Source organism: Amblyomma maculatum, chromosome 10, assembly GCF_055883805.1.
Source record: "Amblyomma maculatum isolate TAMU_Amacu chromosome 10, ASM5588380v1, whole genome shotgun sequence".
NCBI lineage: Eukaryota > Metazoa > Arthropoda > Arachnida > Ixodida > Ixodidae > Amblyomma > Amblyomma maculatum.
In genome coordinates this window covers 5,585,583-5,599,117 of record NC_139353.1, presented here as the reverse complement: position 1 = coordinate 5,599,117, position 13,535 = coordinate 5,585,583, and the positions used below count along the sequence as shown (strand labels likewise).

General features: G+C 50.5%; 1 protein-coding gene across 11 annotated transcripts in view; it reads right to left on the bottom strand.

Moving 5' to 3' along the window:
- Positions 1–13,535, bottom strand: part of LOC146175438 (MAP/microtubule affinity-regulating kinase 3-like) — a 143,721-nt gene that overhangs the window by 103,165 nt on the left and 27,021 nt on the right. The gene's annotated exons all lie outside the window — the stretch shown is intronic.

The window sequence follows — 13,535 nt, the reverse complement described above, 5'->3', positions numbered from 1 at the left end:
TCTCATGACAAATTTTGGCTCTGTCCATTTAAAAAGTATATATAAGAACACTAAGACAATAGTTACGACGCAATAAATATCAGGTCGTTCTCTTTGTACGGCTGCAGTACGCAAACGAGTGCTTCTGCAGCACGAAAGACAGGAACAACTGCCGAAAAAGCCATTTCTACAGAAGAAAGTGATTTCACTACGACGAGTGCGCCTGTTTGCCTGCATAAATGTATGATGCACGGTCCAGCTGAACCAAAACCTAAAACTGGCGGAGCTCACGTGAGCCACCTTCCTTCGAGACGAATGAATAGAGTTACTCAAGAAGATGAACGAAGGAGGTCGAATATTCCGGGCGTATCCGTGGGGCGGCGCACGCGCTCTTCACCGCCACACCCCGTGGCAACAACGGCAGGGTGATCGTCCCGCGCCTCTCTACGCACGCATAGTACGCGTATATATGCAGCAAAGTACCACACACAAGGAACGTACTCGCGTGCGCATAATTCTCACATACATAGAGCGAAAGCACATTTATGTGACATCCCTGCCGAGGCACGCGCGTCGATGACGACGCGAGCACGCCCTGGCAATTAGAGCATCCGTCACGTTTCATTAAAAGCATGCAGCAGCGAGGATTCTACGGGGCTTCTCGGTTCGGCCAATCCTTGGCGCTGTTTGCTGGCAGAATTGTCTTAGAACCATAGTTAGATAGGAAACGACAGGATATATATATATAGCCAGTTCATCCTATGGTCATGGGCAGACCGGGACCCGTCCTGTCAGTCTTGCACACATCGAACACCTAAGCAGCTTATTATTTCCCTGTCGTGAGTGTGACTGGCTGGTATGCAAATACGTTGACCAAATTGTCGCCTTGTTTTTTAATTGCTCGCTGTTTAGGACGCATCTTCGTTGACTGGTAGGCATTAGGACTGACATCGCTTCTCTGCTATGACTGCTTAGTACGCGGGGCCGGTAGGACAACCACAACGCCCGCGAACGGATTAATGCATGCCCTTCCTCCCTTTACTACGTCGCCGAAGACCAACCTGGTTTCTTTCGTAACGCTGCACGGTTATGCGAGTGACGCACCCCAGTCAAGCCAACCCCGGGCAGAATGCAATGTTAACGAACCTGGGCTGTCGGGGCATATGCCCTCGTTCGCGGGACGCGCCGCTCATTTCCAGGAATACGAAAAGAGGGCGGGCAAGGACGGACGTTCTGCTGCTGTGCCTTTTTTTCTCTCTCTTCCCTATTTCATTCGCTTTCCACCTCTTTCTGATCGAACGTATTCGCTCCATGTTGTGCACATATGCGAGCATACAGTGCCTACAGTGCCTTCGGCCGTCATGTAAAAGGCGCACTAAACGCGGGACCGAGATCAAGTTAATGCACACCTCAAACTGAGCGGTACTGCTTCTTCCAGCCCGAGACAAACACGATCGCGCACGCGTGAATGAAGGCAGGCATGCGAGAGGGCGCGTCGAGTCTGCGCACGTGCGCGCGCAGCGGTAATAATAACGCCGTTTTCCGGCGAATTAGGCCGCTTTGTGCGAAGGCCACAGCGGTGCGACGGTCGTCGACCAGCGCTGATCGGCGTAGCGGTTCCGTGCTCTCGCACCGAGCACGTACGGGGTAGGACAGCACGCGTGTACTGGGCGTTGAAACGGACGGCACGTGGAAACCATTTGCGGGAAGCCAGCGATAAGTCTGAAGACGATTGGCTTTACAAACTCAATAAAACTATTGGAGACTGCACGTCTAAGGAAGACTACACATAGCCTACTGGGATTTTTCTGACGGACAGAAACGAGGTTCACAGCGCGCTTTTGATTGCACCTTTCATAAGGCAAATCCATCCTCGTGGACGCTGTGCGCATACAGCTTTTCTGCGCTCTCTGCGTTTGCGGCGTAACAGAGGTAGACTAACCTGCCCATAGACAGCACTAAAGCCTTTCACGAGCTTGCGTAAAGAGACCTGACCGGATCCCAGCTTGCGTGCATTCACGCGCTGTAAATGGTCGTGTGCGCGCCTGTAGGAACGGTCGATGATGGGACGCCATCTCCACCCCATCAGCGTCAGTCATGGTGCAAAAGCAGCAGCTACGTCGTGTGTTACATATATTACGCACAACTATACTAACTGAACCCGGCTGCCGCCGTCATCTGTCTCACAGGTCAACGCGCGTCAGCGCTGGCAGTGGGAAATGAAAGAGAATTGCAACGAAAGAAAGCAGCCCGTACGAAAAGCGGCAACAGCTCAGGTGTGGAGCAATGGCCGCCCTTCCTGCTGGAGCAGGGAAGAAGCCGTCGTTCGTTCTGCGCGACCAGCGACGCCAGTGCACCGAGACAGGCAAGGTGGGTCGCGGGCCGCCGCGTTTCGCCAGCGACCGCAAACAAAAAGCAAAAACAAAGAACGAGAGAGACTCCTGGAGAAGCGGTGGAAAACAAAAATAGTAATAATAACCATAAAACAAAAAAAAAAATGAGGAGGAAACTGGGCAGTTGCTCTCCTCTTGCGCGCACAGCGTCGTCAAAAACTGGGTCGCCGAGCAGAGCCAAGGAGCGAGAGAAAAAGAAGGGGTTTAGAGAAAGAAAGAGGAAAAGGGGGCTGAGAAGCGTGCCGCAACGCCGGCTCTGCCCCGACGGACGGACGGACTGATGGGTGTCAGTTGACCGACATCTGGGCCACGCACGGCTTCTCCAGAGAAACACCTCCTCCGCACCCTTTTCGAACTGCCCTTACCACCAATTTTCTCCGCAACAGGGCTCATACAACCTGGCCAGTCTCGGCGTCTTGTTCCTAACATTTTTCTTTTTATTCACTATTTCCTTCCTCTTCCACAAGCTGGAGGAGCCGAAAGTGACGACTCCACCTCCACACAGCTTTTTTGTTGTTAAAAAGGAGGCAGTGCTCAGCAGGCTATGACCGCGAAGATACATACTTGTTCACATGCAGCGCTTCTTTACATGTCGGACACCGACACGCAAACAAGAGGGGTACATACGGCAAGATCTTTCAGAGAACACGGCCTCGAAACGAGGCCACCTATAGATGGGAGTAAAGAAAGTCTGGAGAGGAAACGATGAAAGCAAATACAAGCAAAAAAAGTAATCGTTTACACGTCAAATGAAATGGGATCGATATTTGGCAGCTGCGGTGCGTATATACGTCTTAACTAACTGCAACCAGGCTGCACTGTTGACAGTACAGTGGGAGAACTTATGCCCCAATTTAAAAGTCTAAATCTTTGCAAGGTAAGAAGCCTTGTCTTCCCCTTCGAATACCAATACCGTTAGTCCATTGCGCGAGTTGGAAACAAACCACGCTTCACGAGTTTGGGCAAACTCAGTGCATGACGTCAGCGCACAGAAACCATTCTCTGGTGGTGTGTGCGATAACCACTTCAAAGTAGGGTACTCATTACCCCGCGCGCACATGCTAGAGTCGTCTGACTTCCACTAAAGAAAGACAGAAGGAGAGAGAGAGGGGGGGGGGGGGGGGGGGGGGGGGGCTTGACCACACGCGACGCTCTCGGACACGGCAGCCGAAGATGACGACACTGACGATAATGTCTCCGCTGCGCCCTCTCTCAAGATGGACTGACAGCATTCTCGTGCACGAAAGAAAAAAAGAAGCGTTCTACGCTCACGCATCGCGTGAGTGACACAATCGCCAGCAGAGAGAGGACCTGGGGGGAAGGGATAGGTCACAGTCATTGGGGACGCACGACTCAAGAATATACCAGGAGGATATCTAACGGCAATCGGAGCGGGCGCTCGAAGAATCGTGCCATAGCTGCGCGCACCGGTTCATGGTTCCGACGTAAGTTCCGAACAGACCAACCGGCGTCCGCCCAAGCGTAATGTGGCAAAACATATTCAACCGGGTGAGTGTGGCACAGTCACCGGCGATGTCGATATACCGAGCAAAATGTATTCCCTCTCTACAGAGCAGGCACAGCGCCACGTATAGGCAGCGGAAATGTGAAAGGTACACATTGAAGATCATTGCACAAATGATTGCTGAAGCCTGAGAGACTTGTTTTCCCTTCCTCCAGATGCCATTCCTCAAAGCGAACTATGCCACTGTAGCCCACGTGCTCCACCAATGCAGGCATTCGCCCTTGCGTGAGCCGAGTGGCTGGTCCCATGCACAGTGCAGCATGCGAGGGGCACGCACTATGCGCGCAATTTTCCCACGTCTGTGCAAGTTGCACGCTGATAACAACGAAGTGGCGACGCAGTGCATGACAAGCACGAGCAACGATGATCAGCAAACAGTGGGGCAAATGAACCGAGTGACAAGGGCAACAACCGACGTCCACTGTCGACGGGGTTGTGGAGTTTTCGTCTCGAGGCGACACATATGGTAGACTTCGAGAGATGCCTTAGGTTCAGGAAGTACATTGGCGCTTTTTACATTCTGGGTAAAAAAAAAAAAAAAAAAAATAGCAGCCACGTACTGCGTGGCCATCGGACAGGGAAGGACTGTTTCATGTACAACACGCCCTTGTGTGCATCCGTGACCGCATGCGATAAACAGCCCCACAAGGAAAAGGCGCGTTTTATTTTCTCATTACTCTGCAATTATTTCTTGCGACACGACAAAGTAATCAAGCAACATACAACAGCGTCGGCAGCGACTGGCAGGATGCAGAAGTTCGGCAACCTTTACGATGGTTAAAAGCGACTTTTCAGAGTATCTCAAGGCAAGCGGAACTCGAGGTGGAATGCAAACGGCATCATCAAAGCGCGCACGCTGGTGAACCAATTAATTTCAGACAGCTACCATACAGGTACTCACTTCACAGCCGAGGCGTGACGGAGACGGCAGTGCACAAAGCTATAGCTGATTGAACGCCGTGCGTATTTTACAAAGCGTAAAGAGAGTGCATTGCCAGGCGAAGACACGTTGAGCGATTCCATCACTGGTTACCAAAATTGGCGGCGTTCCCGCGCTCTAAACGATTCGTGGGTGATTCCACCGCTGCAAGCAACGTCTCTCAGTTGCCACCTTTCTGACGCATAGAGAGTAGTGCCAACACGCTGCGGGACCTATGCCAAGCGAATTTCTATTTATATAACAAAACAAAGACATCAGATGAAAAAAAAAATTATATATATATATATATATATATATATATATATATATATATATATAAACAGGATGTCACACAACTTTCCCGATTATCTATTTTATTCCAACAGTTTCGGACGGTGGACCGTCCTTCAAGGTACAATTCTACCTTGAAGAAGGACGGTCCACCGTCCGAAACTGTTGGAATAAAATAGATAATCGGGAAAGTTGTGTGACATCCTGTTTGAATTTAACTCTGGCCCATTAGTAACAAGCAATCCATGTCTATATATATATATATATATATATATATAGACATGGATTGCTTGTATATATATATATATATATATATATATATATATATATATATATATATATATATATATATATATATATATATATATATATATATATATATACTTTATCTTTTATATATACACTTTATCTTTTTCGAATATATATATATATATATATATTCGAAAAAGATAAAGTGTACGCTCGGCCGCACGCTTCACAAGATAACGCACTGCTCTCAGCGACAACAGTTGACCGATAAAACATAGCATGGATAAATAATCGATCAGAAATAACCGACGCCATTATCCGCTGGCATGTATACGTCATCGCTCTCCGGTCAGGCCCCTATTCCGGGCTGGGAGGAAATTTTCTAAATCCTGCCTGTCCTCGATCCTTGTCCGTAACGTCCAAATTTAGTGGCGAGGTATGGCTGAATTTCGAAGTGGGTGGCTGGTGTAGACCCAAACGGTGTCAATAAGGAACTCCATGAGGTGCGATCAGTGACCTGAACGCAAATGTGTCACGCGTGGAGGTATACGTTGGGACACTACGCCCATCCGCGGGTCCGATATGCCAACAGCGAGCCAAGGCCGATAATACTACACGAGGACCGCCCTTCTAATGCCCGAGGGCTGGTCACGCTGGGGACGAAATGGCGGTGGTGGAATTTAAGCACTTCTCCGAATCAGTGTGCCGTTCAGCCGCTCTCATTAGTTCGCGTATGCTTACACGCGAGTGCTGAAGTTAAGTTGAGCGAAAATTCGGGGTGCCTCCTAACGTGCAGTAAAGCGAAAGCACTTAGGGGCGCTTTTTAACAAATATATACAGGTGACATGGCCGAGCGCTGATTGGTTGTGTGACGTCACGAGATCATATAGCCAACACGAGTTGCTGCGAGAGGAGCTGTGAAATGGGAATCGAACTCGCAATTGTCTTTGCATATTCCTAGTCAGACGCAAGCATATGTTAATTGGCACAGTTCGGTTAAATTATATCTATGGCGGGTGTCGACTTTCACATACTGCGGTAGGTTACGACGTGCTAATGAGTATATATGCTGGATAATACAAGCACATATTAAAGGATTAGTGTTTTTAATCTAGTCACAAAGTGCATGTATATGAAAACGGAACCGGGAGCCGCAGGCATCCTTACAAGCGGAGCCCCCCGTGATTTTTCCTGCCTTTTGTGTAGGTGTAATGCTACGAGACAGCAAGCGAGTCAGAGAAATAACTCGATTTAATGTCATTCTAGCGGAAATCAAGAAGAAGAAATGCCATTGGGCAGGACAACCGATCGAAAAGGGTATCAAATTGGATTCCAAGGGAAGGAAAGCGTAGCAGGAGGTGGATGAGGTCAAGTAGATACAGCTATCATAGGACCGGGCTAATTGGAGGAATATAGGAGAGGCCTTCTCCCTGCAGTGGGCTGACGATGACCTTTCAGCTGGACGCATCCCAGCCAAGGGACGATAAATTCGAGCTTCGGATTTCTCTTACCTGCACTGTTGTACCAAAGTGTGCAAAAAATGCCCCGAGCCTGCGGTGGTACCGCACGGAACACGAAGCAAAACTGCCCTGTGATGTATGCGACAAAACACGGGCGTCGGCTGATGCACGCTGCGGAAGAGGCGCAACAGCGAGGCACAATAGGACCCAATACAGCACGCTCTCGTTCCCGTACGGAAGCTGCCCCCTTATCGCGCGATTGGTACGCGGCTGCCTACACTCGTCGACGGATCGCGATCGGAGAGCCAGCCGGACGCGCATTGAGAAATGGAGCGCGTGCGCCGCACGCGACTCCAGATGATGACAACGAAAAGGCGGGCGACTGTGACCGGACGGCCGGTGCGCCAGGAAGCATGACTCATGCACCGCCCGGAGAGACTGGACCTCCTCGGTCCCCTCTTCCCACGTCGTCTGCAGCAGCAACAACAACAAACGGCCACAGCGACAGGCGTGCGCATAAGCCAGACAGCGAAGTCGTTCCGGAGCAGCAGGGCTCGAAATGCAGGGACGAGGATGAAGAGGACACGCAGGCCATTGTGAAAGACTGTGAGACGAGGGAGAGAAAGACTGAGCCGATCACAATCGCCGGATGACGGCGCGCGCGCACACGCAATCAACCAACAGCAGGGATGGCGGCTGGATTGAGACAGCGGCACAAGCGGTGCGGTTCGAGTGCCAGTTATCCTTGCCGTCTGAAAACAGTAACTGTAGTCGCAATTATTATGTAAATAATCACTTTAACAGTAAACTTCTTGGAAAAAGTGCTCTCTCGCAGCTAGTTTTCTTCCCGGAGAATTTTGAACAAAATCAAGGGTATATCCGTCTATGTTTCCCAGCCTCCTACGCTGCGTAAAATTCAGACCAATTCACTGCACCAGCGAGACGTACTGTATACTTGCTCTGTTTCGTCGTACTCCAACTTCCCAAAAATCTATGCCCACTGCCTCTCTCTATCCTTCCGCTGTTCAGTCCCCTTTCTACGCCGCTCCGTAATTCCCAGTCCTCTCCGGACAACCCTGGCTGGCTTCTTGCAAAGCCTTAGCTCTGCCTGGTGTGGCAGCCGAAGATCATTTTTTGTAGTTGATTCGTGCTCTGAAATTAATGTGTTCTGACACCGTTAACATATAAGTAGTAGTATAGTAGTAGTATATAGATCAGTTTAAGAACGAGGCGGCAAATGTGGCTCACGTCCTAGCGTCAGGATGCCACTGGCTGGATAACCTTCCTTCAGAGGTATTTGTCGCTTCTATATCGATATTGTTATCCAGGAAAGGCCTTGCCAATAAACCCACCGTGGGCGCGTCATCATATACGTCGTTGGTATAGCCCATGTGAAGCGGTACTTTGTAACTGTCCAGCTCTTTTGCACAGTGTTGATGATCCCCTTAATTTGCTTTCTCTGTGCTTCCCGGTCACTTCCCCTCGGGCGACGCGAAAGCGATCATCTCCGGAGGAGATTCCGACAGCAGAAATTCCCGCGGTCGCTTCCTCAAGTGCTCCTTCACCGCACATTCTTGAGAGGCGGGAGAACCACTGTGGACATGCGACTGCGACCACGTCCGTTCTCATGACAAGCGCTGCCGGTACCGGAGACGCACTTGTACGCACCAAAGACACGAGGAACGGCAGTTTCGGCGAAAAGGCTGCTCGTGCGCGCCAAGAGGAAACGGGGAGTCGACCGATCGAGGAGAGCGTTGCGATTGGCCCAGTTTCAGCCTGATGCCGACTGAGAATGCTTCGGGCGGCCTTACGCAAAGACATTGGTTATTATACGAAAGCCAAAAAAAAAAAAAAATAAGGTAAGAGAGAGAGACGACTCCCCGCTTCGCTAGCTACGGATCGAGGCTTAGTTAGTCACGGTGCACGTTAAATTCTTGTTTGTTCCTGACAGGGCGGGACATAGCCGAGAGGAGGCTGTCGTTCGCTTCGCATTTCGCCCACTGTTCCCAAGTTCTCTAGAGGGACATGGACTCTTTCGAGAGGGGTGCATACGAAATAGCTCGACTACGCGACGACCGGCTAGGCTACATGCACGCGCAGACTGCAAGAGGAGGCTGCTGATTTGTGGAGACGAAGATGGCCGCGTGCTTCCTTTCTCACGCAGAGAGAGGGAAACAGGAGTGTGAGACAGCCCGCCACGTGCGTTGACGCTCTGGCGACTCCTCTCGACATGGCACTCGACGGACATTGACCGCCTATCGACAAACCGGCGCCAGTATATCCGATGACAACTAGGCCAACATAGGTGCAAATTGGCGCTCGTGTAATAGCAATGCGCGTGTGTGCACAAAGGCCGGATCCCCGCCTAATCCACTTCTCCCATTATTCATACAATAGAGGAGGTCGTCGCAGTGCGGCAACGTCCGTGCATCGCCCGCAGACAAATCCTGCGCGGAGGAGGGGCGACGCGGAAGCGCGCCTGGCTGCGTTGCCCAGGGCGGCGCGCATTGTCGCCTTGACACTCTCTCTCCTATCTGGCCCGCTCCATCACTCTTCACACAAGCAGGAAGAAGGCGGCGTACATCTATCGCAGGAAAGGGCAGACATCGGCCCAGACGGTGCACGCGATCGCGGCATGCCTATCGACATTTCTGGAATGCTCGTGAACTGAATTGTATCGATGGACGACGCTCATTTCCTGGACGGACATGTCAACCGAAACAAGCACTAAAAGGTTCAACGTGTACTACGCACACTGCGCGCTTCAGCGGCGTATGCCTTGCAAATAAACCCACAGCTCGCCGCAGTTGCTGTAGTCGCTACAGGTTAAACTTGTGTGACCGGGTGAAGTGCTGCGCGCGAACTTCTTAATTGCTGTATTTTTCGACAATTGTTTTATTTACTTTTTTTTTTTGACCGGAACACCAATCTGGTGTCCACCGGATACAAATTGATTAGTCAACATTATCATCATCAGCCCCGCCGGGGTGGCGTAGTGGTTACGGCACTGGACTACTGTTCCCAAGGACGCGGCATCGAATCCCGGCCTAGGCGGCCGCTTCTCGATGGAAGCGAAAAGCAAGGTGCCCGTGTGCTGTTCGATTTCAGTGCCCGTTAAAGAACCCAAAGCGCATGGTCGAAATTTCCGGAGTCCACTACGGCGTCTCTCATAGCCTGAGTCGCTTTGGGACGTTAAACCCACAAACAACAAACTATCATCATCAGCATGGAGTGAGGTGGCCTTTAATGCTTAACCCTCCCGATAATCAGCGCCTGCGTTCTAACGCCAGCCTTTACTGCCGGCTGTGCGCTGTCAGAATGATCCACACGAGGGTGACGCCGACAGTACAGCGAGTGCAAGGTCGTCTAAGAGCCGACGTGCGCAGTATGCCACGGACAATGCAAGTAAGCCACTGAATTCGCACCCTCCTCTCACCACTATTTTCATCTTGTTTCCATAGTGCCGAGTAGCGAGCTTTTAAATGCACGTTCATTTCTACCTCACTGTATCAGAAGCACCACCAGACACATTTAATGTGCAAATTAGCGAAACACTCTATGGGTGAGCAAACACTGTGAATCTAGCCCTCACACGATGAACATAATTGCAGTGGGCAGAAATAAATGGCACGCATATGAAACACATAGACTTGTGTGCTTTCAAGGCAGACTTAAGTTTCGCTTTGCAGAACTAATGCACGCCTAAGTTTCGCCCCCTCGGCGAAAGAAGTTGCCCGCAAAAAAAAAAAAAAAAAAAAAAAAAAAAAAAAAAAAAAAAAAAAAAAGCAAAGGAGAGCAATTGCGAAGAGAAAGCGTGCCAACTACTGCGTGAGTGCGAAAGCAGCCCTCTTCAGTGTGGAGAACGAAAGGATGAACGGGAAAGACGCGGACACCTCACCAAACAACTTTCTCATTCGGAAGAGGAGCGAACAGCCAGTCGACCGCACAAATTCATTTACGCGTCAAGTTGTTCGCTGACTAGAACGGCAGGAGTATTTTGGCTGATATGTCACACGACAGAAGGGCACCCTGCAACGACTTCCTCTCGCCTGCCACTCGTCAAAAACAAAAAAGAAAGGCCCATTTTATGTTCGTTTTTCATCCCAATGGTCGCCAATTTCTCAAGTGGAAACGCCCGCCACATGGTAAACACAAACAATGAAACTGCCGAGCTTGGAAAACGAAGGCGGAACTTTTCCCACCACTTTCCGTTAGAAGGCGTCTTTCGCTGTCTCCATGGCAACGGACACCGAAAGGATCAGCAGAGAAGCACGCGCCAAAAGGCGTAAACAAGCGTCGCCCAGACGCGCGAACTCGGGGAGAAAGACCGGCGGGGTGCAGCGGAGAACGGGACTTTTTACGTGGTCTTGCAACACACGCGCGTGCGTATGTACGCAAGAGAGCTTTCTTCCGCGTCGCGCTGTTGCGCAGCCACCCTGCTGACGCAGCCGCTCGTTGCCAATGAGCACAAAGGCTTCGGCGAGCGCGGATTTTGGGCCACGTGTGAGAAACCCGGCCGCGCTTGCAGGATGCGCGCTTTGGTCTGCTGTAGCAAGCAAATGAGTGCCACAACGTAAGAGCTGTCCCCGACATAGGGACAGCGGAGACATATACCGGTTTACCGGACCCATATGTCGAGGCCACAGCTTGCGCCTACCCTGCCACTGCGCTTGCGCTACGGGCGTCCGGAAAAACGGTCATGCGACAAACACGGGGTTAAATGCCTCCTTTTTGTGTTTATATGTGGCAATTTTTCTACAGTTTGCTTTGGATGGTTGCTTCTTTTAGAGACTCAAAAGTACAGGACAATTGACAAAGGCAATACGCTAAATGGATTTGATAAACTACGTCATGCACGTGCAGCCGCCTCCGCTCAACTGCTTCGAAAAAACATAGTCCCATGAGTTACTGGGTGGCTTACTAACTTATACAACTGATCAACCTCTTACTCGGTAAGGTAAACATATGTGGTGTATGGGACATGTCCCTCGTGCCTTTAAGGGCGCCGGATTCATTTCGACAGCTTTATCTTGGACACATACATTTAAGGGCCGGTGACCTGTAGAGGGAAATTTACACGGAAGAAATACATTGCACTATATTCCACGAAACAGACAGTTCACGAAATACCCGCAGTGCGCACACCAGACACAAAAAAAGTGTTCGAATTGTTTTTGACCGTCTAATATCAACTCGGCCTTGGTTCCCGTAGCACACTTTCCTTTCTTTTTTTCCTGCTTTATTTCGGGGACTGTATGAACATTTAAATACCCACACTGATGCTGACACAAGAGCAGAAAGCAGCTGTTGTAAAAGGCAGAACCCACCGCTACGAGAATCCCGTGATCCCGGTCACGGCAAGCAGCAGCAGAGACGCGCGCCAAAACGGGTGAATAACTTTGTCAACTGCTCTAATTAAGGTTTTGACAAGGCGCTATCAATGGGTGCGAATAACAGAACCAGATGCACGCTGCGTTTCAATTGAGTACTTGCTTGCGTTCTTGAGCCGAGATAACTGAATAAAAACACCTTTTTGCATTGTTCGGACGTCAAGGTTTCCGGAAGCGCTCAACTGCGCAACAAGGATGGTTTCAACTTAATTTGGTCGGCCAACTTGCAATGAACGGTAAATACAACGAGACGACAAATCAATCTATTCCCTCAAGTATGCATTCCCTGTGTAAGCTCAGTACCCCTCTGGTTAACCCGACTGCTACTATTGTAAGATTTAGCTGAATAGTCTTCGCCCCGCGGGAAAAACACACACACACACACACACACACACACAAAAAAAAAAAAAAAAGCCGTGGTGGCGCAGTGGTTAGGGCGCTCGACCACTATGCCCAAGAACGCGGGATCGAATCCCGGCCTCGGCGGCCGCTTTTCGATGGAGACGAAAAGCTAGGCGCCCGTGTGCTGTGCGATGTCAGTGCACGTTAAAGAACCCCAGGTGGTCTAAATTTCCGGAGTCCTCCACTACGGCGTCTCTGGGCCGTTAAACCCCAAAACCAAACCGAATGGTCTGCGTTCGGAACTCTCTCCTCGGCTTCGACATTTATTAAGGTCTGAGCTATTTGTCCGCACGATATCATCTTTTTTTTTTCTTTTTTTTTTCGAGACGTTTGCCATCAGGCATAAACACTGCATTTGTGCCTTGAATGCGTTAAGCGTCTCCTCTGGGCTGCTAGAATAGAATGTCTATTTGAAGACGTACGTTGTAAAGCGCGAGCCCCCCCCCCCCCCCCCCCCCCCCCCCCCCGCCAACAAGCATTTATGTAAACGAAACAGCTGTTCACTGCAGACGGAACAGAGAACACCCGCGGCGCATGCGCGAGATGCCGCTATACAGTGTACTAAGCCCCACAAAACAACTCATTCATTCAGCCCGCGGCACATGTCAGCGCGGGTGGAGCTTCGAATAATGACCTGCCCGCTTGCCAAATGCGGCGACGGTAATTCTTTAGCGCGCGCCGGCCGCACCCTGATCAGGGACAACAGGCTGCCCACCGAGCAATAGATGGGAAGACGAATGAAGCCAGAACGCGGATTAGGGTTGTGAGGATTAGAATACGATGCCCACGGCCGCCCTCCCTTCAGCGTCGAGCCTGAACGGCTGAAGCTATATGCCCTTTTACAGCCGGATGCAAGTCAAGCCTGGAGTAACCGCCGCACACAATTCCTCCGTGACATACATTATTACCCTCTCTTAATAAAGCTTT